General features: G+C 48.2%; 1 protein-coding gene across 9 annotated transcripts in view; it reads right to left on the bottom strand.

Moving 5' to 3' along the window:
• GRB10 (growth factor receptor bound protein 10) overlaps positions 1 to 23073 on the bottom strand; it is a 171337-nt gene that overhangs the window by 144751 nt on the left and 3513 nt on the right. The window contains exons 2-3 of one of the 9 annotated variants that reach the window (XM_076006245.1): positions 12883 to 12965; positions 11729 to 11873 (exon numbers count right to left, since the gene is read on the bottom strand). The exons of 5 other annotated variants lie outside the window; for them this stretch is intronic. The gene's annotated coding sequence lies outside the window, so the exon portion shown is untranslated. Of the gene's footprint in view, positions 1 to 11728; positions 11874 to 12882; positions 12966 to 14948; positions 15029 to 15076; positions 15613 to 16204; positions 16402 to 23073 lie in introns of those variants that run through there. 3 more of the 9 variants (XM_012736022.3, XM_012736016.3, XM_012736023.2) reach the window with 3 other exon arrangements.

The following is a 23073-nucleotide window of genomic DNA, read 5'->3' as shown; positions in this document are numbered from 1 at the left end:
ACATGTACCTTGAAACTATGTACATTATGCATCAATTAAAATTTTTTTTAATTTAAAAAAAAATTTAATTCCATACAAAAAAGATCCAGAACCTTCAACACCACCAACCTCAAGAGAGGGCCACAGGATGGAACAGAGAAGAGGTGAGAGAAGCAGGAATTTCACTCTCTACAGACTTCCATATTCGATCTTTTAAAATAAAGATCACAAATTACTAATGTAACTTTTAAGTTACATAATCTTACATAAATCTTTCTAAGTAAGAAGTGCTTTAGTCCCGTTTCGGGCCAGTGGTCCTGTCTGGCTCTCCTCCTTCCAGCCCTCACCCGGAAATCGGCACACCAGAGTCCTGTAGGGCGCCCTCGGCCTGCCTAGGGCTCCCTCCCTCCCTCTTCTAGGAATTCCAGAGAAATCACTGCCCTACACCTAAATACAATGAGGCCATTAAGTGCCGGAGGCCAAGTCACATGAATATTAACTACACAGGCCCGTTCTGTACAGGCCATGTCTAGAAACGCTGACGGACTCTACCCCTCTGTTTTCTTTTCTTTCCCTTCCTTTCTTTTTCCTTTTCTTTCTTTCCTTAAAGGGATTTTTAAAAAAGAAAAAGATGAACACCCACACTGGGAAAGAGGAAAACGCTACTGCCTGTGGAGGAAACACATGAAGTCATCGCTCCACTGTGCAAGCAGGAGCTGTTGTGGGAGAAGAAGGCCCTACCGGTGGGTGAGCTCTCCCCGCCTCCTGAAGACAGCTCCGGGGAAGTGGAGCCGACGTGGTCTGGACGCTTGATCGCCACGCCGAAGCAGCCCGGTGTGCATGCGGGCGTGCTGGGACCAGCAGGACCGGACTCAATGTTTTCAAGATGATCACATCGCTTCATTCTCTGCATCCTTCGGTATATTCAGTAAGTAACTACTATAGGTTCTAGGTTTTCAGAGTAAAAGACATACAATCATGTCTAAGGAAAACCAGTCACTGGCTCAGGAAAATCAAAGTTTTAGCAAGGACAACTGGAAACATAGGGTTCTTCCAAACAGGGATGGTCTGAAAACAATGATTAAGGGCTCTAAATTGCATCATTACCACACAGTGGGCAGGTCTCAAGACTGAGAACCGATACATGGTATGGGCATATTGAAAATTTTAAATGACTTTATTCAGCAATTTAATCTACTATTCTAAAATTTGGCAGAGCTTGTTTTTAATGGCTGTCGATGACCTCCTGTATTTGGTCCTCCTGGCCCCTGCTCTGACCTTTGCAGCAGCCTCCTAAGTAAGTGCCTGCAGCCAGGCTGGCCCTGCCCTGTAGCAGGGGCCCAGGCGTGCGAGCACCAGGCTGCTCGGCCCCTCTGGCTCCCAGTAGTCCAGCTGCAAGAGTGACACAGGGATCCTACAGGTATAGGGCAGGCAGGTGCGGGATACCTGAAAGTAGATGTACCAACTGAAGAGGGAGTCATTCATTGCTTCTGACCTAAAAATGTAGCCAACCTCTACCCTGGCAACCACTGCCCCACGACCAGGCTCTCCTCTGGCCACACGGTCACATGGACTCTGGGTACTCACCTCAGAAAGCAGACTGCTCCGGTCTGGCAGGCAGAGCCGCCCACTTTCAAGTCCTGGGCCCACTAATCCCACTCTCAAGCCACAGTGTGGCAGTCCCCATGCCCCAGCCCACACGAGACCCTGTGGCCCACTGCAGATATGACACAGCTCCCAGCGGTGTCCTTGGGGGCCCAGGAACGGCTCTTACATCGTCCCATCCAGGTGTCTTTCTCAGATCAGATCTAGCAGTGAGCCAGTGAGCCCCCCATGTCAGGGAACCTGTGTCTGTGCCCTGCCCTGGTCACCTCGTTGCTCATGCACGTGACCCTATTGGACCACTTCGCTCCCATGTCGTGATCCAGGAGCCTGGGCAAGGACCCCGTTCTGCCTGCCTGGGATTCAGGAGACCAGGTGAAAGAAAGCCCACGACACTCCCCACACCCACTCCTCTGCTGGAGGGCCTCGGTGCTCAGCTGCTTCCCATATTAGGATTCTGAGTGAGCGCTTACTTGGAGCAACAAGTGTTCTGCTTCCCAAAATACCTACCCAGCAGCCCAGAGGTGCTGCCCAGCCAGGTCTGCTCAAACCCAGTCCCCGCATCCAAACCACATTCCATGGCTAATGCCCCTCAGGCCTGCCGGCCACTCAAGCCCAGCCCCAGCCCCAGCTCCTGTGACATGGGACAGACTGTGCAGTGACAAAGGCACATGTGGAGTGGTGTTATGGCTTTTTTCTTTCAGGCTAAAGGAAGTAAACAACCTGCAATTTGACAAACAATTTGGAAAAACCAATGTGGGATACTCAAAATACCAGATTCTGTACTTTATCTTCTTATCTGGGCTCTAATAATGGTAAAAAAGGTAAAGACTCACATTGCTACCTCCTTTAATTCCCAAGCGAATTCACTGCCCTAAATGAAGAGAATATTCTTTTTTTTTTTTTTTTTTTTGAGACAGTCTTGCTCTGTTGCTGGGGCTAGAGTGCATGGTGTCAGCCTAGCTCACAGCAACCTCAAACTCCTGGACTCAAGCGATCCTCCTGCCTCAGCCTCCCGAGTAGCTGGGACTACAGGCATGCGCCACCATGCCCGGCTGATTTTTTCTATATATTGTTAGTTGGCCAATTAATTTCTTTCTATTTTTAGTAGAGACGGGGTCTCGCTCTTGCTCAGGCTGGTTTCGAACTCCTAACCTTGAGCGATCCGCCCGCCTTGGCCTCCCAGAGTGCTGGGATTACAGGCGTGAGCCACGCCCGGCCGAGAATATTCTTTCTGTGCTGGTAGGGAAGGCTCTGTCAGGTCACTTCAATGGCCACATAAGTGAGCCCACAGCTCAGCAGTCAGCTGAGTGGTCTGCTTTCACTTCCTTAGCAGCTGCCTCTTTCCATGTTTCCCCTTAGTCCTGAAATGCGTTATCCTTTCATTAACTCACTCAACACACTTACTGAGTGCTCGCTATGTTACCAATCTTAGCACCATCAGTCACAGCGCTGTCTTCAACATGGTCCCTAACCTGGTTTCCGTGGGTCCTAACACAGGACGCCAGAAGCATGGCCAAATCTCACCCACTGGCCAAGACCCAGTAATGAGAGTATGGAAAGAGAGACAGCTTGTGGTATGCACAACCAACCACTGCTTTTATAGTTCTGCAAACGCTGCTAGTAAACCTTTAAGCATACCCTAGATAAGCTTGTTCTCAGGGGTCTGGAAGGGGACCCTCGGCTGTTGACAAGCCCCAAGAGAACCACCCCCAGTGACTGGTAACTTCTTTAGGAGTTCAGCTCTTCACATATCATTGGCCAAAGAACAGTTCATCCTCCTCTATCTGGAGAAGGCTGCTTTTGGACCAGAGGTAAAGCCAAAGGGTAAAAAGGAGAGCCACACCAGAACCACTGGGTGACTGGTACCCACGCAACTCACCCTGAAGCCACCTCTGAACTCAGGGGTGCACCTTCTGGCAATCACACTGCTCACTGGAATGGAGCTCCGTGAGTAGGCTGGGTTCTAATCAGGGCTAATTCAAACTTCAGCTCCACCATCAAAATCCACTGCTAGCATTTGATTACACACGTTCTCTTCCTCCCAGCAATTTGAGCCATTAAAAGAGTCACAACAATCTAATTTCAAATTGTCTCCTGTAAAGATTACTAAATTTAATCTAAACCTTTTTAGAATTCCATTGTCTTTCACTGTACTGATGCCAAATGCTCAGTAATCAGACCAGAGCCACTGAGTCACACTCAAGGTCTGGCTTCAGGGGAAGAAACAGAGCACTGAGGCCCAAGAAGGAATCAACCTATCCTTCATACTAGCCCAAACCACCTGCTTTAGCTACTGAAGCAGCTTCTCTTGGCAAACATAGATCACACAGTCCCCACTTCCCTCCACCACTTCCCAGGCATGTCCCTTGGGTATGCCGGTGGCCTGCCATGCTTCACCCGACAGAGGAAGACAGACCCACAGGCAGGGCTGCCTTACCTTTCCCCCAAGTCTGTCTTCCCTGAGAGCCAGCTCATGGCCAGCTCCGTCCACCCAGGACCCCACCAGTTCTGTGGTCTCTGAGCACCATGCTAAGGATCTCTACACTCAGAAGGTGGCAGGACCCATAAGGCCTTCTGATGGGGTGCAGCACAGCCACACCTGCATAAGAGTAGCAGGGAGGGAGAGAACTTGGGCCCCGGCTTTCTATGTAATCCCCCTCCCCCTTCTCAGCTCACGAAAACCATCTAGTCTTTTACATGTCAGATAAAAAAAGCTGCCTCTTCTGATCATCCCAGTCATTGTTGATGAACTCACCTTTGTTCCAAAGCACTCTTGGGGGGCACGTAGACTGATACTGGTATCACAGTTTCTTCTGCAAACTTTTAGTATCCCCCCCCCATCGTTGGTAAACATGATCTGAGGACAGAAACTGTCTTGAGTATTTGGGCAGCCAACACCAGACAGGGTGCATCATACAGGCTCAACAAACACTGGGAGAAGAGACAGAGACAGCTGACAGAGCTTGTGCACCACAGCCCCCAGACTCAAGCTGTGTGGTGCTTCCCATGTGCCCCTTGAATGCTGCTGCAGCCCCTGGTCCTAGGCTCTGCAGACTCACAGCTGACTGAACCTAATCACCTCAACCAATTCCCATCAAGTTGATAAGTGGAGTCTGGTATTACCATTTTCAAGCTGCATACGTATTTTAACTCAAAAATGGAAATAAATATTACAGAAGACTGAAGAAGGACGCCTTCCCTTGTTTGGTATACAATAGCTATGGGCTGGTGTCCTCAGGGTGTCCCTGAGGCCCAGGCTGCTGAGTCTCCAGATCACACCATAGAAGCAAGAGATTAATCAGAGGAACTACCAGCCTGGCAGTGACGGGCGCTACAGGGCGGAGGCTCAGGAGGCACCTTAGCCTCCCAGGCCTCTGCCCAAACCCCCACCTCTGTGCTTTCTCCTATGGTGGCCTCTCCAATGCACCTGGCTATGACAGTCTTCAGGTCCCTAGGGCAAGACCCCTCCAGGAGCAACGAGGCCAAAATTGTCTTCAAGACACCAAAATTATCTTCACCACATGAAGATGCGTCTGTCCTATCCCCTCATTCACTCATGAGTGCACCCTCCTGACATGTGACTGATCACAGACGCAGACAAGACACTCCAACTGCCTGCTATTAAACCAGATTTTAAAGGGATTTTCAAAATGCAGAACGATGCCACTCTTCTCATTATTTTTGTTTTTGAAAAAATAGAGGGTTTTTTTCATAAAATGTTATTTATATTTACATATAATGCATTTATTCTTGTTCTTCCTAAAGGGAGGAATAAATATATTTTTTTTTAATTTCTGTCTTAATTCCTAAAATGGTAAATATCAACATATACAGCCACATAACCACAAGTCCTTTAGGGTCTTCAGTCATTTTTAAAAGTGTCAAGGGATCCCAGGACCAAACAGTCTGAGAACTGCTGCCTCAGACACTATGCTCTTTGCCTCTATGGCCCGGCCCAGGCTGGGGGTGTTCCCTTGGGCACAGGGCCTGCTCAGTACCCGGGACCTCACCCTGCCTCGGGGGACAATCTGATGCAAGCCAAACTACCACCCCTGGACACAGAACAGCTGCCCGGCACAACTCTGCAGAGAAACTCTTAGCTTTTACAGAGTAAGACCCCATGGAGACTTCTTATTGAAAAATATTTTCTTAAAAACAACACTGAGTTTCAGAACTTTTTACTTGAGAGCTGGCCACAGAAATGGACATCACTGGCAAGAACCCACGTGCAGCTCAGCCTGCAATCCATGGCCGGCCAGGCATTCCATTCCTCCAGGGCCAGCTCTAAGAAGGGGGCCCAGGAGGCTCACTGCCTTCGAAAAGTGGCTCAACTGTGTTCCCCAAAGGCTTGTCCGGCTTGTTGATCCTGGCAAGAGGCGTAGCTCCAGGTCATTAAGAGTGTTCTTCCCCTGATTCTTGAATAAGCCACACAAATGGGGAGAGTGAGAAGGAAAATGTCATAGGTCCAGTATTTCCAGTTTTCAAGCACAGTTCTAGCCCTGGCCCCAGGTTTAGCACAGCCAGCAGGACGGACTGCCTCCCTGGGGTTGCCAGCACTCACAGGTGGCCACAGATTCACCATCTTGCCTTTCCCTGTGTCAGAACTGGAGCCAAAACCAAACGGCACACATTAGCGCCCAGGATTAGGTCTTCCCAGCCACAGAAAAGGCAACTGTTCTCAAATTATACTGATCCCAGCTATTTGTGACCTTCTGTTCAAAGCGCCTGCAGCCCAGGAGGAATGAACCGTGGGCTGCAGAGAACGTCTGTGCACCCGGGCCTCCCAGAGCTGGAGGGCAGGCCCCACGCTCTGCCCGCTCGGATTACCACTCCCAGACTCAGCACGTCGCTTAACGGAGGAGAGAGGATCTATTTCTGACCTGACAGCGGGAGATTTACCCTTCTAAATGGGGCAAGGACCTTTACCATCCCTATCATTTCTATTTATGAGGAGTTAGGACACTACAAAGGCAGGAAGTTCTCACCTTTGGCAAGCCAACACAAAACCTGAGAGGTTTCCACAAAGTCAACCTATCTTGAATGGCACACCCGAGTGCCTAAACCTGGTACTGAAAGTAAGAGAAACAGAGGGAAATTGTGATGGGGGCGTAGATCTATTCAGGTCACCGCCCCTATGGTCTCAATCATTCTGAGAAATAAAAAAGAGTAAAGTTGTGAGAATCGTGGGACAAGAACCCTTCCCTGACTCCAAACAGCCACTCAAAATCGAAGGCCTTTGCTGCAACCTTCAAAACTACAAAATGGCCGCCAGGTCTGGAAACAAAGGTGAACTGACACTACACAGGACAAAATCACCTCACACAGGGCTCCAGACTTCTCAGCTACCTTGTACTAATGGGCGTCTAGACCATTCTGAATACAAGAGTCCCAGGACTGTCAAAAACACAGAATCTTTCTTGAAAAACTCCCCCAGGGAAAGGAAATTAAATATCTGTTAGCATCTACAACATGCCAGGCACCATGAAAATTCCACAGCTAACATCATACTCAATGGTGAAAGAGTTAAAGCTTTTCCATTAGGATTAGAAACAAGACAGAATTCTCACCTTTGCCCCTTCTATTCAACACAGTATTGGAAGTTCTAGTCAGAGCGATTAAACAAGGAAAAAAAAAATGAAAGCCATCAAAATTGAAAAGGAAGAAATAAAATCACCTCTGTTCAACTCTTAGAAGAAAATATAGGGAAAAAGCTTCAATGACACTGGATTTGACAATGACTTCTCAGATATGACACCAAAAGTACACAGAACAAAAGAACAAAATAGACAAATTGAACTTCATCAAAAACTAAACATTTTTGTACAGCATAGGACACTATCAAGATAGTAAAAAGATAACCCACAGAAAGAGACAAAATAGTAGCAAATCATAGATCAGATCAGGTATTAATAATTAGAATACATGAACTTCTACAATTCAACAACAAAATGCAAATAAAACCACAATGAGATACCACTTCATGTTTATTAGGACAGCTGTTATCAAAAAAAAAAAAGGAAAATACCAAATGTTGGCAAAAATGTGGAGAAATTGAAACCTCTGTGCATTGTTGTTGGTGGGAATGTAAAATGGTGCTGCCACTGTGAAAAACAATTTGGCAGTTCCTCAAAAAACTAAGCATGGAATTGCCATATCATTAAGCAATTCAACATCTAGATATATACCCCTCCAAATTGAATGTGGATATCAGACAGACAGTCACACACCAATGTTCACAGGAGCATTGTTTACAACAGGCAAAAAGTAGAAACAACCATCTGTTGACAGTTGAACAGATTAACAAAAAGTGGCGTAAACATACAAGGGAATATTATCCAGCCATAAAAAGAAATGAAGTACTAAGACTATGCTATAACACAGATTAATCGTGAAAACTTTAAGTGAAAGAAGACAGTCACAAAACCACATATGATCCAATTCATATGAAATGTCCTGCACAGGGAAATCTATGTAGACAGAAAGTAGAGTTGGGCTGGGTGAGGAAATGAGGGGGGGGGGGCGGGGGGCGGGGATGTGATAGCTAAAGGGTACAAGGTTTTTTTGGAGGTCAAGAAATTGTTCTAAAATTGTGGTGGTAGTTGTACATAAGTGACTATATTAACTTGACTATATATAAAATATATATGTGTGTGTGTCTTAGTCCATTTCTGCTGCTATAACAAATAACTGAGACTCGGTAATTAATAAAGAACAAAAATTTATTTCTCATAGTTCTAGAGGCTGGGAAGTCCAAGATCAAGGTACCAGCCTCTGGAGTCCGGTGAGGGCTTCTCACTGTGAACTCACAAGGCACAGGGCAGTAGTGCAAAAAGGGGATCCTAGCTAGTTCCCCCCAGCCTAATCCATGCATTAGAATAGAGCCCTCATGACCTTATTACCTCCCAAAGGCCACACTTCTTAATCTATCATTCTGGAGACATGAAAAGGTCATGGAGGGCACAAACACTTAAAAATCACTGTATTCCATTCCTGGCCCACCAAATTCATGTCCCTCTCACATACAAAATGCTTTCATTCCACCCCAATAGCCCCAAAAGCCTTATCTTGTTCCAGCACCAACTAAAAAGTCTCAAGGCCAGGTGTGGTGGCTCACGTCTGTAATCCTAGCACTCTGGGAGGCCGAGGCAGGCAGATTGCTCAAGGTCAGGAGTTCAAAACCAGCCTGAGTAAGAGCGAGACCCCATCTCTACTATAAACAGAAAAAATTAATTGGCCAACTAATATATATAGAAAAAATCAGCCAGGCATGGTGGCGAATGCCTGTAGTCCCAGCTACTCAGGAAGTTGAGGCAGGAGGATTGCTTGAGCCCAGGAGTTTGAGGTTGCTGTGAGCTAGGCTGACGCCACGGCACTCACTCTGGCCGGGGCAACAAAGCAAGACTCTGTCTCAAATAAATAAATAAATAAATAGTCTCAAGTCCAGAGTTCCATCTAACTATCATCTGAATTAAATATGCGTGAGACTCAAAGATATGCTTCATCCTGAGGCAAAATGCTCTACAGCTGTGAAATCAAACAGTTATATGCTTCCAAAATACATTGGTGGGATAGACACAGGACAGACATTCCCATTCCAAAAGGGAGAAAAAGGAAATAAGTAACAAGTCTCAACCAAATCCAAAGCCCAGCAGGGTAAACATTAAATCTTAAGGCTGAAGAATCATCTTTGATTCCATGTCCTGCCTGCCTTCTGGACCCACTAGAGCAGGGGTTGGGCCCCAAAGGCTCTGGGAAGCCCTGCCTCCAAAGCTTTGCTGGGTGCAGCCCACACAGCAGCTCTCATAGGTCGGAGTTGGGTACCTACAGCACTCCCAGGCTGGCAGTGCACACTGGTGGCTCTACAGTTATGAGGTCTCAGGGGCATCCCCGCCCCCAAGGCTCTCCAGGCACTGCCCTTGTGGGGGCTCTCTGTGGTGGCCCTGACCCCACAACTCTGCTGTACATTGCCCTAGTGGGAGCTATCTCTGGCACCCCCATCCCCATGGCTCCACTAGCCATAACCCTCAAGGGGACGCTTTGCGGCAGCCCCAACCTGCAACAGTTCTCTGCCTGAGCCTCAAGATTTCTTGAGGCATCCCTTGAAATCTAAGTGGAGATAGCCATGCCTCCACAGCTCTCGCACTCTGCACACCTACAGAGTTAGCACCACGTGGATGCCACCTATGCTTATGGCTTGTCCTTTCTGGAGCAGTAGCACGAGCTGCACCTGGGCCTACTTGAGCCATAGCTGGGGTAGCCAAGGAGCACTGCATTGGAATTTAGGGAGCAGAGACTTGAGACAGTGCTAGGCAGTGAATGCTGAGGTCCTGTGAACACCCAAGGCCCCTCTTCTGAAGTAGTTCTGTCCCCTGGGCCTTGGCATAGCAGGCCTCTGATAGGAATAGCAGCACTGATAATCACTGCAATGCCTTCCAGGCCATTCTTCCATTATCTCCATGGAGAGCATCTGGCTTCCTTCTAGCCATACTCATCCTATCAAAAGGTCCTTGGGCCACACTCTTAATGTTTTCTCCCAAGCATGCTTTTACAGCATGGCCAGGCTGAGAGTTCTCCAAATCTCTTGAGTTCTGCTTCCTTTCTGATTGTAAATACCATCTTTAATTCATTTCTCTCAGATGTTATGATAAGCAGTTAAAATAAGCCATGCAGCACCCCAAATCCTTTGCTTAGAGATTTCTTCCACCAAATATCCTAGTTCATCACTCTTATATTCTGCCTTCCACAAAGCCAAGGGGCACAGGCACAGTTCAGCCAAGTTTTTTGCCCATTTGTATAGCAAGGATGGCCTTTCCTCCAGCTTCCAAGAAGATATTCCTCATTTCCATCTATGACCCCATCAGAATGGCCTTTACTGTCCGTATTTCTACCTGCATTCTGATAACAATCACTTAGGTAACTTTGAAGACTGAGGCTCCCTCTAAATCCCTCTTCTTCTGAACTCTCACAAAAGCCACCCTTAATACTCTGTTCACAGCAATCTAGGCTTTTTCTAGTAAAACTTCCAAACTGTTCTAGCCTTTATCCGTTACCCAGTTCCAAAGCCAATTCCACATTTTTAAGTATTTATTATAGCAACAGGCCACTCTCAGTATCAATTTCTGCCTTTGTCTGTTTGTGCTGCTATAATAAAATACCACAGACCAGGTAATTTGTAAGTAATAGAAATTTGTCTCTCACTATTCTAGAAGCTAAGAAGTCCAAGATAAAGGCACCGGCAGGTTCAGTGTCTGGTGAGGGCCCCTCTCTGCTTCCAAGATGGCACCATGTTGCTGCACCCTCCAGAGGGAACAAACACTGAGAAAACCCACCCCTCAAGCCCTTTTATAAGGGCCCTAATCCCACCCATGTCTGCCCTCATGGCTTAATCGCTCCCTAAAGGCTCTACCTCTTAATACTATCATATTGACCATTAGGTTTCAACACATGAGTTTTAGGGGATACATTCAGACCATAGCGATGTGAGTATACACACACATGTACATGTTAATTGCATATTATCTGTAAATATACTGATCGTAATTGAATTAAACACTTCAAATTTAAATGGGTAAATTGTATGATATATTAACTATGCCTCAATAAAGCTGTTTTGTTTAAAAGAAGGCTCTATGAAAGACTAGACCCATGAAATAGCACAAAAGGGGTTTTATGCTCTCAAATTTGGAACCACTATAGTCTAGCCATCTTCCTCTTGGAGTACATCATGAAACACAAAATTTTCTGAAAAGTTTTGCAATAAATAAACAAACTTTGTCCAACCCAATGTTTCCAAGTTTATTTGGCAATGGACTATTACCTCTAATAGTATCTATTGACCTTATGAAGCACTAAGTTGTCCACACGCCCAGGAAGATTCTTGATGACAAAAGAATGGGGCCCAAAGTCCCATGGTGTCCATCAATGCAATTTTTGAGTGATTAGGGTAGGCACAAATAAGAATTCAAAAGTGTCTTCCTTAATCCAAGGAAGGACTTTGGTGGTAGAATTTTTCAAAAGGTGGCACTATGGAGAGGTGATCCACACAGTGGATTCTTAACACAGGGTGCAGACACATAGGTACAAGTAAAACAAAAGCTGCTTTAATGCCACATTCCCTAAAAGAAAAATAACAAGACAAACCAACCTTATCTCCAGGGCTAGGGTCAAGTTCGGGATGACAGAGGCAGGAAAGGGCCCCAGCAGGCAGCCTCCGGGGCATCTTTGTTGTTTTCCTCCATGGCTGGAAGGCCCCTCCCAGTTCCTGGCTGTGAGGCACCAACATGAAGGTGCTAAACAGAGACCTCGAAAGAAGTGAGCATTGGGGGGGGGGGGGGGAGGAATAACTCTAACCTTTCCTAGGGAGAGGCACAGATATACAATGTAACCAAAAGGTCAAAAAAGGAAAAAAAAAAAAACAAAAAAAACTTTTATCAGGTGGTGGGCAGATGGGAGGGAGGAGGAGGGGAAGGATATACACTTACAAAATAGGTGCAATGCACCACCTGGGGGTTGGACACGCTTGATGTTTTGGCAAGGGGGGTGGGGGGGGAAGAATGGCGGGGCAATATATATATAACCCTAACAATATTTGTAACCCCATAATATGATAAAATAAAAGGAAAAAAAAAAAAGAAGTGGGTGTTTGAGTTTACAATCTCAATGTGGATATAAATCCCACTTTCTTAAAAGAAAGGCAGGTAGGGCTTCCGAATCTATTCAAGATTCAAAAGGTTTCAAACCTTTCTAAAAGTGTTCCATCATCATAAACAAAAGAGAAACTACTGAATAAAACCCACAGGAATCTAAGCAAATGTCAAAACAGAATACTGTGCAAATATTTGTCATGGGAATAAAGTATGGACAAATTCAAGAATGTGACTCATAACAATGTAGGGCTAATCACTGGAAAACTCTTGGTAAAAATTCTTGGATTAAGGAATAACATTATTAATAATAGATCTTATAGGGTAAAATGTCTTTTTCAGAGAATTTCTAGAAAAAAGAAACTAAAGATAAAATGAGGAGAAATATATTAAGACCTCACTACACAAAATGAGGACATGACCCACTGCACAGGCATCACCTGGGCACTGGTCAGAAATGCAGAACCCCAGGGCCCGCCTGCACTGACTTAGAAGCTGCATTTTAACATAAGCTCTAGGACAGTTATGTACATATTACAGCTTAAGAAGCACTATTTTCAGAAGCGAAATTTGCCAGCCCCCTTTAAGAAAATAAGTAAGTGAAAACCACCAATATCACTAGTATCCAACCGACGTAGGCCATCCCCCTACTCACCCTCCCTTCCTAGGCGAGTTTCATCATTTTCCATCCAAGTGTGGCAGGAAGAGACTAAGGAGACAGACGGGCTCCTCAAATACCTGTTGAGTGAATGATGGGAAGGGTCCCTGTCAAAAGCCATCCAGACCACTCCTTGCCATTCTCATCCGGCTTTAGTGCTGAACAACTGCTCACAGCTGCATGACCACCATGAGCTAAGGCAAATAACCATTCCTGAGCCACCAGCACTACTCTGACAGCACTCAGAAGCTGGCTCCCAGACACAGCACAGGAAAGGAGAAAAATTATTTGTAGGTGACCCAAAGGTAGCATTTACATTTAGAATTTCCTTTTCTCCCTAATAACAGATTTAAGCCTGGGGCATTTGAGTTCAGCTCAGACTATTCCAGATGCCTGCAGGCAACTCTCCACAGACCAGGAATGTTCTGGAAAGATAGTCCTAAATTCCCTGCCAAAGAAGGCAGAGAAAAGAATCAGCAAATGGATCCAATAAATGTCTACTGGCCCCCCCAATCCTAGCCACACCTCAGCATTTTCCTGCCCCTTTAATGTAACTGCTACCAGCCTCAAGAGGAGCAAAGCCCACTCCACATGGGAAGAGGGAAGGGGAATACTCCTGAACAAATCAGAATAAACCTTCCTGGGAAGGGTTCAAGCACCGATAGGGTTCAGGATGTATTAGGACTTTGGGGGTCATTTCCAACTGGTGAATCCTATGAAATATAAGTAAATACGGTCCATCACACCAATTTTGGATGTGATGTGTGGCCTTGCCCACCGCCAGATGTGCTTCTCAGTGTCCTGCACTGGGTGGATCTGGGTTTACCCTGGGGACTGGGCCAAATTCTTTTTTTAAGTCTGATGAAAAAGACAGAAACAAGAAGGCCCACACAAAGGCCTCTTTTGACATATGCACCCAGATCTCCGAGGGCCCACAGGGTTCAAACTGCCTCAACACCAGCCCTCAGTCTGCCCTTGATCCTCCAGTTAGGCATTAACTCTGGCAGACGGGAGGTGCCAATTTTCTAACCTAATCATCAAGCCCAGTGGCTAAAAGGCCCAGTACACATAGCATCAGTTCTCAAACATTCTTCCCATAAAAATCACTTGATGTTCTTCACAAAGATGTGGGATTCCAGCTCTCAAGCCCAGAAAGATCTGAGAGGGGCCTGCAGATATGCCCGGAGAGGTAGGTGGCTCTGATGTGGGTGGTTCAGAGGTCACAGCGTGGAAAACCCCGGTCTTTCCTACATGTTCTTCTACCTGGGCATCATTAGAGTGCAGCCTCCCAAGCCTGAAAGGAAGGTAAAACTGTTCTAGTCCAAGCCAGTTTCCGAAGACATTCTTACTAAGTCACAAGTACCACACTCCAACAAGCTGCCTAGCTTTTGTGGGACCACAAGGGCTCAGTGTCAGTGAATTTAGGCTGTAGCGTAAATGTCACCACACTCCAAAATTCAAAAGATGCAGTGTTCTCTAAAGTTCAGGCGCAGTTCTGGGGTGGTAATTACATGATGACTGGAGAAGGAAGTGGTGATGGAAATCCTTAGGAGATGCTAAAAATAACTCACATTTTTATTCTCCCAATCCAGAACTTCTCTCACCTCCTTCGAAACACTAGTGCAATTGCCATTAACACCATACACTGCATTCTTCAGCAGTTAGTATGCACCATCCTCAGTCCTACAAGGATAACTATCATCCCTGTTTCATGAGTCCAAGTGCAGGAGCAAGCAGCAAAACAGGGGTCCAACCTGTAGTCGAAGCATCATGCACTCACATCCTACTTCACAATTAAACCATGCTTCAATGCAAGGTTGCCTAGCGCCCCAAATCTTAAACAAGGTCTCCGTACCACCTTTCTTCTCTGGAGTGACAGAGGAGAAGAAAATCCCAATAAGCCCCTCTCCCCTGCTCACCACTTCCCCTGTGCCCACTCAATACACCGAGCACACTGGCCCAGCCCAAAGAGGGAATGCCAGGGCTCTGCTCCCCCGCCGAGCAGGGACATCGCGGCAAACCCTAAAAGCAAAGGAACAGACGCAACAGACTAAAGGCAATACCTGAGCCTCCCGGCCACCAACACGCCAAAATCCCTGCAGTCAGTGCCTTTCAGACCTAATGAAAACAATGAGGAACTGGGCTAGGAAGGAGACGTTGGCTCAAACCGCAGCCTGCGGCCAAAAGCTACCTGTGTGTCAGCGCCTCCCACAGGTCTCCTATCAACACCCTGGCAGGGACTCCTGTCGTCAGCGGACAAATGGCAGCCGACCAAAGAGACAATCAACGTGTAAAACAGGTGATCCGACTGTTTTTCTCAAGAGCCAGGGCAGGGGAGCGCTGCGTGTGCGCGCGAGCATCTGTTGAGCTCCGCGGCGAAGCGAGCCCGAGCCCGAGCCCGAGCCCGAGCCCGCAGCGCCGGCTCCTCTCCGATTGTCTGGCGCGCTCCCTGCCGGGCAGGGGCTCTCCCGGAGAAAGACGCAGTGTGACGAGACGTGTTTCTCCGAGGCGTTTTTTATCCCAGACTATCTGCCATCGAGGTTTAAGACAAGTACCAGGCAGGCCTTGGGATTCTGTTCTGAACAGAGAAAAAAGGTCTGGTGCCCGGATGCCGGACCGCTCGTTCCGCGGCTGGTTCCCACACCCGCCGCCGCCGCGCGGCCAAGCGCCGCGATCGGGTTCTCCGAGCCTCGTCACAGGTTTATGAGGGTGCAGTTATTACTTGTTACATAATATCCAACAATTAAGATTAAAAATGGTTACATAATGCTGTCCTGCAGCTAACGCCAACGGAGGCTCCCGAGATCCTGGACTGCGGACGAGACGGCAGCGCGCTGCGGGGTGGCGCGCCCGAGGCCACCAGCCGGCCCCTCGCCGCGTCCAGCCGGCACGGCCTCGCAGGGCTGGCCCCTGCCCACCAGCCGCAGCGACCGACCGGGTCACCCCTCGCCCCCCACGCGTCGCCCCCGGCAGAGCCCACCTGCGTACCTGCAGACCCGGCTAGCGCGGCATCGGCCGCACGGGGTCGCTGCGTGCGCGCCACCGGCCGCGGCCGGCTCCGGCCCAGCCCTGCAGTGCCCGGCGCGTGGACAGCGCTCCGCATGGACAGCGCTCGGGGACGCAGCCGGGGTTGGCGCTCCGCGGCTCCACCCCAACCCGGCTCGCACCGCAGAAACCCGAATGGGGCGCCGGAGCTGCGCGGCCGCGGCCGCGGCCGAACGCGCTAACACGGAAAGCGGGCCGCTGCCGCCTCCGGGGAAGCCATGCCGGCAAGGGTGGGATGCCGCGCCGCCGCCCGCTCGCGCCCGCTCGCACCCACCCCCATCGCTGCGCAGGTGCCCGGAGGCCCTGCAGCCGAGCCGGCCTGCTGCCCCGACCACACTCCTCAGCCTCCAAGGGACCGGGCACTCCTGAGAAGCGGAGGACGAGGGACGCTGCGCCCGGTCCTTGTGCACAACAGGAATCCCAGGACCAAACCCATGTGACGCGGCCACGCCCCAAGGCCCGGCGGGGGCCCTCTGCTGCCCAATCCCCGGATCCCTGGTTCTCATGGCAACCCTGAAGAACCCCTTGTTCCCTCCATCGCCTCCTCTCCTCCCCCACAGGCCCCCTCCGCGCTGACGGGCAAGGACACACACACTGGCCACTCTCATGATGCCGAAAGTCCTCCATGTCTACCCGTTAAACCACATACAGAGCCCGGGGCTGGGGGGAATCTCAGGCCCACCGCAAGTCGAACATCCGCCCGCACCACTGCTCTCCCCACCTGCAGGGGTGGGGGGAAGGGAGGGTGTAGGGCTGTGTGGCCGCCAGGGCCAGCCAGCTCTGGTTTTCCAGGATCGCTATCGTCTCACACGCCTCCCCCCAAAATGTCAGAGCAAGTACAACCAGCAGGGAGAGGCTCTTTCTGTGAGCCACAGGCATAACGCTGCTGGACGTTAAGGAGAAAGTAGGGTTCCATGTAAACTGAGAGTTAGGGAGGAAAATAATAAATCTACACATCAAGCATCTGCTATGTGCTAGTGTGAGTCACTTTATACACACACACACACACACACACACGCCTGCAACAAAGGAAGCAAAAAGAAGGTTTGGAGTTAAGTTATTTTTGTAAGGCCGCAGAGTAACCAGTAAGCAGCAGATTTTACACTCCTCTCTAGCAGAGAACACGTAGGAAAAGCCAGAAGTTGTAGCTGGCAGTAAGAACACTAACCCTCAACAGTGGACAATGGATTCTGAAACGGAGCCGCTACACTGCGTTCACATCCACAAAGGGGGCAGGGAGCTGAGAAAAGCCCGTGGCAGTATAGTGTTCAGAGAAGCTACCCAAACCCAGTGTGCTCCAAGGCCAGCTCAGGTCCCCTAATGGCAGAGGAGGAGGCTAGAGAAACCGCACATATTCACCCCAGGGAGAAGCTCCAAGGTGCTCGTCACCATGAAATTCCAATATTTAAATCATATCAAAGGAAAACAGAGTCGAGGCGGGTTCTGAGAGCAACCAAGAGCAGAGCGTTCAACGCAAAACAAAGGGTAACACGCTTTTCTCCAAGTCTGGGCGGACTACAAACAGCCTGGCCTGCTCCGGGAGAGGCAGCATACCCATCGCCAAATGCGTCACAGTTTTTCCCTTTAACTAGGCACCTCCTCGGTGGAAATGTAGCAGAGTCAACATCACAGGTACAAAAAGGGAGATGGAAGCACAGAATCCAGCCCTGCGATTCAGGAAGAAATCAAAATGCAGAGAGATTAGGTAACTCGCCCAAAATCCAGAGCAAGTTACTGACAGGGAGAATCCTGTGTTCCTTACAGACTCGAGATTTTTCTGCGGTTCTGACAAGGTGACTCCACCCACCTCTGCAGTCAGCCCCGAAAAAGTGGCTGGGTGGCTCGGGTGTTCCTGGGCCTCCCTGCCCTGCTGCTCCCAGCTTGGACGGCGAACTCCTTTGCCTGAACATCACACCCACCCTGCAGTCTCCCAGGCTAGAACAACAGGTTGCTCAGGACAAAGGGCTTCCCACCACACTCCCTTCTATTAAAATATGCCAGGGGTCTCCACTGCTCCTGGAAGTGGCAAGAGCAGGGGAGAGACGATCCAATGGTGGCCAAGGAAACCAGAAAAGCCAGGTCTGTGTCTAACGGCTGACCAGACACACATTTTGTTTTGCTAGGACAACAGGAAGAATCTTTTAAAAGGCATAAAAGCTGGTAGACAAAGGGTAACTAACTTTGCAAATGCAAAAGAGCTGAAGGCTAAGCCAGAAAGGGAAGCTGAAGCCTGATATCCTCAATAGAAGTCCAGAAAGCCCCAGGAATTAAAACCATCATTTACCTCTGGAAAAGGGAAAGGGAAGATCCAAGACAAGAGGATCCACTGGAAGTCTAGGGAACAGCCAGGCCCTGGGTCCTTTCCCTGACTCACCGGCCAGGTGAATGCTAGGGCTTCTTTTCTGGAAATGGGGACAGGTCTCTGGACCTCGTAAGGAGGCACAGCCCAGCCTTTGGTCCCAGACTGAAAACAGTGGATCCACTGCAAGCTGCCATGTGCATCACACCAATGTCCCCAGCAGCTACCAGAGAACTACCTCTGAGGAAACTGAAAGAGGCCCCTCTCCAAGCTGAGGAGAAGAGATCTAAAGGCATGGGCATCAGGGGTGCCCCCACAATAAGCAAATGGGTGTCTGTCCACAGAGGCCACAAAGCCCCCACTCACATAGGGCCCTGGTCGGCTTTTGAGCAACGTGCTTTCCAAAGTGGGTGGACACAAAAGGGCTGCAGACATCTGAGCAAGCCTCTATCATGAAAGATGGGGCCAAACGGCACAGGACAGACATTTCCCACAGACACCACATGGGCTGTTGGCTGCACCTCCCGGGCTCTGTCCACAGTTCTGTCCACCCTCCCCTGATGGATCCCCATCCCCTACTGCAGAGCCTCCTCCTACCCAGGCCCCCAAAAGCCCTGCAGCCTGCACAGGAACCACGAAGCACACATGCGCCCAGCACCCACAGGGATGCACCAGGGCAACCCAGATGCACCCCTGGCCCGTGGTGATGGGCACTTACAGGAAATAGAGCCTCCACCTTGACCCCCTTCCCAGGGCCATCTTGAGGACTGGGCGCTCCTGACACAAGTCAGCCCCACACATGGAGCCCTCAGCTTCACTCAGTTCCAGGCGGTGGCCTCTCTGGGATCCTCCTTCCTGACTCCCTCCACCAAATTCGCACACCTTCCTACAAACACATGCATGCAAGTTTTTGCCATAGGTTCTGCCTTCCAAGTAAATAGAAAAAGTAGCAGAAACAAACAAGCAGAAAAATTAAAAGGAATATAAAATTTAAAAATTGGAGAGACAAAACTATGCAGGAAAAGTAAAAAAAATTAATATCTCTAAATGAAATAAAAGAAAATATTATGTATATGAAATAATAATGTGCCATTAAAAAAAGAAATATTCACTTTGGGGGTCAATAATGTGTCAAGGTAGGTTCATCAGCAATAAACATACAGAAGTCACAGCGGTGGGACAGGTTGTGTGTGGGGTGGGCAGAGGAGATATGGGAAATCTCTGGACTTTCCATTCAATTTTGCGGTGAATTTAAAACTGCTCTAAAGTCTATTTAAAAAAAAAAAGAATAATGAAACATAAAGAGGTCCTTAGAAATTAAAAATGAAAATAGAAACTAAAAATCCAATAGAAAGGTTTGAGGATATATCCGGAAACCTAAAACAACACAACATATATAGATCAAAAATAATGAAAGAACCAGTCCAGGTGGCTAAAAACCAAATAATAGCCATTCTAGAAAGAGAGAAGAGGGAATTGGAAGGAAAGAAATTAAAGAATTAATTCAAAACCATGTCTGGGGCCCAAAGGATCCGGAGCCTCCATCTTGAGGAGCTGTCAATATGCCCCACAACAGATGCAGACCAAACAAGACACATCTTCAAAAAAGTTCAGAATAAAGACACAGAGAATGTCCTGCAGCTTCCCAACATGACGAAATAAAAAACAAGGAAAACATTCTGGTGCTTTTCTGCACAAAGAACCAAGAAGCAAATGACCTTCATTCCCAGTCCCATTCTGCCTACCGGCAGGGGCAGCCTTCAAATGTTTGAGGAAAAACTACCTCCAGCATAGAAACCCATATTCAGACCAACTATTAACTGTGAGGCTAGAATAAGGACATTTTCAGACAAAAATGTTCTCAAAAAATTTATATCCATGCACCTCTTTTTTGGAAGCTTTTATAGAATGTACTCCACCAAATTTTGGGAATATACCAAGAAAGACAAAGTCATGCGATCCAAGAGAAGGCCAAAGGGCAGTCCCAGGACGATGCAGAAGGATGATTCCAAGGCGACAGCTGTGCGGGAGCCTCCAGAGTGACTGGCCTGTCATGGGCTGAAGGACACAAGAGAGACTGCTTCCAAAAGATAAGACGGGCAGATTTCCTACGCGCCTCGGAAAGGAAACTTGCTCAACTGTGAATTTTGGAGGGGAGAGTGATAAGTACATTTTAAAAACTAAGCAAAAACAACTCCGGGAGAAAATAAAATGTCCTAGAAGACAATAGAAGTTATCGCAGTATACTACACGGCTCAGCTGCGGGCAGCATTTGAGAACTGTCCCAACGCCACATCCGGCCAGAGCCAATCGTACCAGAAAGACGACAGAGAAGAGTAAGCACAGGATGGGGACTGGACAACAGAACACGAGCCTCACCTTTGGAGAAGGGAAGTCAAAGAATCATATGAAAAACTGTGTTCTGGGAAAGTGAGGGTAGAAGAAGAGGCAGGTTGCCAGGAACTGCAATATTTAGACCTCTGTTTAGACATGCGGAGGTTTATACAGAAAAAATCTGCTGATAAGCCTAGTTACTTATGCGGAATTATCTGATCTTTAAACTACATCCCTACATCACTCTGATTAAAAGCTCAAACTAAATTTAACAATAGTCTGCCCTGAGTGTGGAGGAATCAGAAAGCCAGGTGACCCTTTAGATGAATAGAACAGAGACACTCACATGGTGGGAACAGGCCAGGACAGGAGGGAGGCAGTGCCCCAAAAGGGCGGGGTGGGCCAGGATAGAGGCAGCCGCGCCCACTCAGAGCCCTGCAGTGGGAAGAAGGCCGTGCAAGCCCTGCGGTTAAGGGATGGCCCAACAAGGAAGCCAAACACCCTCTCTCCGCCTTATCCCTCTGAAGATTCATCGTACTTCTAGGGAGATGCAGGCCCAGGTGCTCAATGTTCTCATCTCTCTAGGAACATCTAGGGGTTTCTGTGGGATGCACACAACTTTCTTCAGCAGAAAGCAGGCAGCACCCTAGAACAGGCACCTAGAGGCTCTCAGGTAACACACCCACAGCCTGTGCTGGGCCAGGGTGGCACTCAATTCATGGTAGCCTCTGGTCACTATGAGTTTCTTGGAGCATGGAATCCTAAATTATTACTATGAGCTCTGTGGTATTATAAAAGTTTTTCCATTAAAGAGGGTTCTTTATTTATAAAAGGTTAGAAGCCACTGCCTAGACATGCCCAGGGATGAAAGCTAAAAATCTCAATAAACCAAAGGCATCACTCACAGCAAAGTGAGGACCTGCAGTTTCACCAGGACCCAGGCTGCCTGTAGTGAGTGGCCCTGAAGGCTCCGTGGCCATGGGCTCCCATATGACAGGACAGGAGAAGGTACAAAGGGGGTCTTCTGCCACCCCTCGTGATCCCCCAATTTTCAGAGGCCCCTGTGGAACTCCCAGAGTGACACAGCTCACAGACACAGGCAGACAGACAGGGCTCATGGTGCAGCTCCGCCTGCACTGAAACAGCACACAAGGATGCCAACCCCCTACCTTGCATTAGTTGAGGTGACATTAATGATGCCAGGATTGAGGACCAACATATGCTGAGCTCTCTCTGTGCCAAGTGGCTTTACAAGCCCATGTTAATAGGCAAAACTGCAGGTGCTGGTGCCTGGTCCCATTTACCTGGCTCAAAATCCTCCCAGGACTTCAGGGCTCAGAGCCACATCTCGGGGGTACATGAGCCTGTCCAGGATGAGCAATCCCTGTTCATTTCAGTCCCAGCTGGGATAAGTGCCTCTGTGGAGTCCAGACACCAACCACAGGGCTCCACAGGCCTGGAGACCAGAGGTCTCTCTGCACACCCAACATTGCAGCCCATCGGAGCTTGTGCACCACAGGGGCCTTCGCATCTTTTGCTCCTGGTCACAGAGAGCCAATTTGTTACATCTGCTCTTCACTGTAGTCTGGTTCAAATGGTTTGTAGCCAAGTGAAGTCTACAGTCTACCATCTATCTTTGCTCTTAGAGTCCTACCTGTGAGGAGTTCAAACTGTCATGCTAAACATAGTCAACAAAAGGATTCTTCCTAACAGTGACTGTTGCTCAAAGAACATTCAGATCAATTCAACAGGGTTTTGTGCATCTAACATGTGCAAAGCACTGGAAGATGAAAATACAAAAAGTTGATCCCCTTTCTAGCAGAACTTACAAATTATTAATAATAGAAAGCCGGATAATCAAGTACACAAATTGCTCTAAGACAAGGCTGACTGTGCAAAGTGCCTGCACACAATGCCGCAAAGACAGCATGTGCCGTGCACCACGCTGACCGTTCACACCACTCAAATCTAATCCCGCCTTCGCGACAACCCTCAGAGGTAAACGCTCTTACACCTTTCATTTTAACAGATGAGGTTAGTCAACTTGTTCAGGCTGGCCAAACTAATAAATAGTACAACCAGGAGTCAAACCGAAGCAGTGTGCCTGGAACTGTCAATGTTGGCTGCTGCCCTGGTCAAACAAAGCAAAAAGGAAGCAACATTGGGGGAGGGGCAACACCTCCCCAACACCCATTCCCAGGGTTAACAACAGTCCACTCTGTTGCTGAGCCCAGTCCAAATAACAAGCTCTTCAAATTAGGGATCTGGATGATCAAGGAGAATCTCCCCAACATTCATATGGAAAGTAGATAGTAGAAAAATATTAATATCCTAGGACAGGGGGAAAGGAAAATCTCCTTAGAGTCGGTATATCCCAAAAGGTAAAAAAAAAAAAAAAAAAAAAAAAGAACCACTCATTTCTACCTCTGAAATTATTTCTGATAACCCTGGGAAATGGGTTTTTTTGTTGGCATCTCAAAGGACAATCACACCATTTGTCATTCCATTAT

Source organism: Microcebus murinus, chromosome 9 (assembly GCF_040939455.1).
Source record: "Microcebus murinus isolate Inina chromosome 9, M.murinus_Inina_mat1.0, whole genome shotgun sequence".
NCBI classification, from domain to species: domain Eukaryota; kingdom Metazoa; phylum Chordata; class Mammalia; order Primates; family Cheirogaleidae; genus Microcebus; species Microcebus murinus.
Note: the sequence above shows the minus strand (reverse complement) of the source record. Positions and strands in the feature narration are given on the sequence as shown.